The sequence below is a fragment of the Pinus tabuliformis genome, chromosome 3_2 (assembly GCF_031772625.1).
Source record: "Pinus tabuliformis cultivar Carrire ecotype Pingquan chromosome 3_2, CPIR1, whole genome shotgun sequence".
Classification (NCBI taxonomy): domain Eukaryota; kingdom Viridiplantae; phylum Streptophyta; class Pinopsida; order Pinales; family Pinaceae; genus Pinus; species Pinus tabuliformis.
In genome coordinates, this window is record NC_142302.1 from 776,621,964 (window position 1) to 776,627,847 (window position 5,884).

Sequence of the window (5,884 nt, forward strand, 5' to 3'; positions counted from 1 at the left end):
TCTCTTTGTGTAACATCTGTGTGTAATATAAAGTTATAAATTTGTAATCCTCTCTTTGTGTAAGATCTGTGTGTAATATAAAATTATAAATTTGTAATTTGTAATTTCTCTGGCCAGTGATTGCAAGCTAAGGCCCATGCCTCTCTTTGTGTATAACATCTGTGTGTAATATAAAGTTATGTTTTCTTTTCCGCTAAGGCCCATGCTCTTTTTGATTGCAAGCTAAGGCCATGCCTTTCTTTGTGTAATATCTGTGTGTAATATAATTCTGCTGTCAATTCTCTTCTGCTGTTGCTCCATTGTCTATGATTTGTCTGTGATGTTTGTTCACTGCCATAGAAGTATAAATCAGCTCTGTTCCTTGAACTAACAACTGGTATCAGAGCCAGTGATATTCAGTGCCACGGATGTGTCATAAATTTTTGCTAAATTGCCACATTGTTGTTGTTGTCAACCTGAACACGCTTGCCAAATCCAAGTGGAAGTTTGTTCCTCGTGAGCAGCAGCAAGTCGCCTCTGCAATTGTTCTCTGCAAACAGTCGTTACGGAGCAGCAAGTTCCTTGTTCTCTGCAAGAAAAATACGCTGGATTGGAGTCCTGGTTTGAAAGGACCATAAAAAAATTGGACGAGAACAGGAGGGAGGACCGCTGTTGAAGGAAAACCGAAATCGAAAGAAAGTGGACAGTTGTTGAAGAAAAACTGAGATTGCAGGAAAAGAGGACAACTGTTGACGTTGGAGTGCCAAATGTGGTGTTCGATGCCATGCTGTAAGGTTTTCAAATAAATATGCGAGCCACTTATTATTGAAGTGTGAAGGCTTTGTGTTTTTTATGTGTTGTCTTAATTTTTCAAAAGAGCACGTGAGTGAACTTGAGCTGGAAGTTTTTTTTTAACTTATTACTGTGATTTTATGTTTTATTTAAAACATAAAAAGTATAGTTTATTAAAAGAAGGAGGCTTATTAAAGGAGTAAACAATTTTTTAAATGGAAAAAAAAAAAAAGAGATTGATTTTGGTAAAAGTTATAATAATTAAAGTTTTATTTTTAAGTGGAGTTTTTTGTGTTTTGGGGCATGATTTTGATTGAAAATGGAGACAGCTAATTTTGCCCTATGGAAATCAAAGATGAAGGATATACTGATTTTGAAGGATCAATATTTGCCGATTGAGGACACAACAAAGAAACCCTCATCGATGATAGATGAAGAGTGGAATAAGCTAGATGGAAAGGTGATTGCAACAATCCACCAATATCTAGCAAAGAATGTGTATTTCAATGTGTCTGGAGAAAAGACGGCAGAATGATTATGGAAGAAGCTCCATGATCTATATGAGAAGAACACGGCATCAATCAAAGTGTTCTTGATGAAAAAGCTTTATAATCTCAAGATGAAAGAGGGTGCTTCAATTGCTGAGCACTTGAATGCATTTAATATTATTACTAATCAGCTTGCCTCTGTTAAAATCATTTTAGATGATGAAATTAGAGCCATTTTGCTAATGTATTCTATGGCTGAGAAAATTTAATTGTAGCTATGAGCACTTCAGCAACTGCAGGGACTTTGAAGTTTGATGATGTCAGCAGCAGTTTAATGAATGAGGAGTTGCGACGCAAGTCAATTGCAAAAAAACCAGGGAGGAGAAGCTCTAGCTCTAGCTGATCATGGTAGGAGAATGGATTGAGGTTGGCAAGGGCGATCAAGATCGAGAGGTCGATCAAAATCAAGGAAATGCAGGATCATCTGCTTTCATTGTGGCAAACCCGGTCACATGAAGAAAGAATGTCGATTTTGGAAGAAAGGACAAAAGGATTAGAGACCGTCCAGTACAAATCACAAGTCATACAACACAAATGAAGGTGAGACTACTTCTATAGCCACAGATGGTGATGTCTTGTTTACTGTTTCAGTAGAGGATGCATGTGTATATACATCTAGCAGTAGTTTTGATTGGATCCTTGACTTTGGGGCATCTCACCATGTAACCCCATGCAAAGATAGTTTTGTTTTATATAATCCTAGTGATTATGGTAGAGTGCATTTGGGGAATAATCATTTTTGCAGTATTGTTGGAGTGGGAGATGCCCAGATCAAGATGAAAGATGGACAAGATATATTGTAGAAACAGGTCAGGCATGTACCAGAAATGCGCACGAGTTTAATCTCTATGGGACGATTGAATGATGAAGGCTATTCCACAAGCTTTGGAAAATGAGGCTAGAAAATTAGCAAAGGAGCATTGGTCGTGGCCAAAGAACCCAAGACGGGAACATTATACACATTGAAGGCATTGATATGAAAATCAGATTTAGCTGCTATCACAAAAGAAGGAAATTCAACAGATCTATGGCATAAGCGCTTGGGTCACATGAGCGAGAAGGGATTAAAAATCCTTGTTGGTAAAAATTTATTACTAGGTTTGAAATCCTACAATCTTGATCTTTGTAAGCATTGTATATATGGTAGACAAAGAAGGGTTTCATTCCTTAGAGGTGGTCATGACAAAAAGAAAAATGTGTTAGAATTAGTACACTCAGATGTGTTTGGGCCTGTTAACATCAAATCATTAGGAGGAGCATCATATTTTGTAACATTTATAGATGATGCATCAAGGAAGGTTTGGGCATATCATATGAAAAATAAAAGTGAAGTGTTTGGAATATTTCAAAAATTCCATGTTGCTGTTGAAAGAGAGACTAACAAATTGTTGAAGTGTTTAAGAATAGATAATGGTGGGGAATATTGCTCAAATGCATTTAAAGAATATTGTAACAGGTTTGGCATAAAGCATGAGAAGACTGTGCCTGGTACTCCTCAACAAAATGGTGTTGTAGAAAGGATGAATCACACACCATTATGGAAAATGTGTGAAGTATGTTGTCCAATTCTGGTTTGGAGAAATTTTTTTGGGCTGAAGCAGTCAGGACCGCTTGCTACCTCATAAATAGATCTCCAACTACAACCTTGGATGGCGGTATCCCTGAAGAAGTTTGGACTGGTAAGAAGCTCAATTATTCTCACTTGAAAATATTTGGATGTGAAGCATTTGTACATATTCCCAAAGAAAATAGAACTAAGCTAGAAGGTAAATCAATAAAATGCATTTTTTTGGGATGTGCGGATGAAGATTTTGGTTATCGTCTATGGGATCCAGTCAAAAATAAAATTATTAGAAGCAGGGATGTTATATTTAATGAGTCAGAAATGTTCAAGAGGACTGTAGGTGAGTTGGAGGTCAAGAAAGTTATTGACAGGTTTGAAGAGTAGCAGGAAAACATCCCACCAATGCAAGAAAATGAACAGAAAATTCAGGAGCATGACGAACAACAAGAGGAAAATGATGAACAACAAGAAGAAGGAATTTTGCAGGAACCTTTACAGGAGATTCAACCTAATAATGCACCACCATAGTTGGTTCACAAATCTTCTAGGCCTCATAAGCCTTCACAAAGGTATCCTCTTTCAAACTATATTTTGTTGACCGATGAAGGTGAGCCTAATTGTTTTCAAGAAGCTTGTAAAGTTGAGCACAATAAAGAATGGAAGAAAGCAATGGAAGAAGAAATGAACTCTTTGCAGGAAAATAGAACTTGGGAGTTAGTAAACCTCCCAAAAGGAAGAAAGGCTCTACAAAACAAATGGGTGTACAGGATTAAGCATGAAGGTGATGAAAAGAAGGAGAGGTATAAAGCAAGGCTGGTGGTGAAAGGATTTGCCCAAAAAAAAGGTATTGACTTCACTGAAATTTTCTCACCTATTGTTAAAATGTCATCCATTAGAGTCATTCTTGGTTTAGTTGCTACTTTAGACTTAGAATGTGAACAATTAGATGTAAAAACTGCTTTCCTTCATGGTGAATTGGAGGAAGAAATTTATATGGAGCAGCCAGAAGGCTTCATAGAAAAAGGAAAAGAAGACCTTGTTTGTAGGTTGAAGAAGAGTCTCTATGGGTTGAAACAGGCACCTCGACAATGGTACAAGAAATTTGATTCATTCATGTTGGAACATGGTTTTCAGAGGTTGGAAGCTGACCATTGTGTCTATATCAAGAGGTATGATCAAGGAAAGTATATCATATTATTGTTATATGTGGATGACATGTTGATTGTTGGGCATGATAATAATAAGATCAATAGGTTGAAGAAAGATTTGGGTAATAAATTTGCAATGAAGGATTTGGGATCAACACAACTGATATTGGGCATCCAAATTATGCGTGACAGGAAAAACAAAAGGTTGTGGCTATCACAAGAAAAATATATCAAGAAAGTGCTTAACAGGTTTAATATGAAGGATACCAAGCTAGTTGGTACACCACTTGCAGCCCACTTCAAGATGAGTACTGAATTATGTCCTAGTGATGAAAAGGAGAAGGAAGAGATGAGCAGGATTCCTTATGCTTAAGCGGTTGGTAGCTTGATGTATGCCATGGTATGCACACGACCAGACATTGCATATTCAGTGTGATCCAGGTGGATGTTGGTGGCCACCCACCTATCCCATTTGGACCCACACAACTGTCTCTTTCAGCTTTTATGTTTCCTTAATTATAGCACAATTTACTATTTTTAGCAGTTTTTTGGGTTCTAAACTTCCGGAGCCGTTTTGAGGCCCTAAACGACGTTTTTTTGGAAATCCACCGCCAGTGATTTTTCTGTCTAAAAATCGTCTTTTTCATCGTAGTCCTCGAAGAGATCTTTCCAACGGGCTATCATGCACGTCAAACGGAGATAGTACGACCAATTCGCGACCCCGGGAAGTTGATGTACCAACTTACCCAAAAGCAGGGCCCACAATTTGGCGTTTCATCTTCTAGGGTTAGGTTTTGGAATGTGAAGGGTTTTCCATTGTTTTTCAACAATAAATAGGCCCTCGAGCCTCATTGTAACACAGTTCGAAACAGTTCAGAGGCATGTAGCCGACACATCTCTTCTCAGAGATAAGCTACCATCGCCCTAGCTTGGTTATTTCTATTTGTAAGCATATTTCAGTATTCTCCATTAATGAAATGAAGTATTATTTCCGCTGCATCTCTGTTTTTATGGTTATCGCATCTCTGTATTTATGGTTATCTCTATAATCTATTGCGTTCCTGCTTAAATCTTTTAGATCTTGGGGGCCTTCCCTCAAGATTCGGATCACAGTGGGAGTAGTGAGTAGGTTCCTTGCCAATCCAAGCAAACAACATTGGCAAGCAGTGAAATGGGTTTTGAGGTATCTCAAGGGTACTAGTCATTATTGTTTATGTTTTGGTCATGATGAGACTGTGCTTGAAGCATTTACAGATGCAGATATGGCTGGAGATATGGACACCAGGAAGTCCACTACAGGTTATTTGTATACATTTGCAGGTGCAGCAGTATCTTGGGTGTCAAGACTACAAATAATAGTAGCCCTTTCTACAACAGAAGCAGAGAACATAGCTGCAACAGAAGCTTGTAAAGAGATGTTATGGATGTAGCGATTCCTAGGAGAGATAGGAATATAACAGGACAAGTATGTGTTGTATTGTGATAGTCAAAGTGCCATTCACTTGGCAAAAAACCTAGCATTTCATTCAAAAACCAAGCACATTGACTTAAGGTACCATTGGATCCGGCATGTGTTGGAGGAAGAACAGTTATCCTTGGAAAAGATTTATACAGATAGGAACCCTGCTGATATGCTCACTAAGATTCTACCACGAAATAAACATGAGTTATGTAGAGGCATGGTAGGAATCGGTGTGACTTGATTCATGACTATTATTTGGCTTCAAGTGGGAGAATGTTACATGTGAAGCCAAACTCAACACTGTGCGAATGACGACACCAACTCTCCAACAGTCCGCCGTCCCAGCCGTCACCGCCACACCTGCACCAAACCTACCACATCGCCATTATCT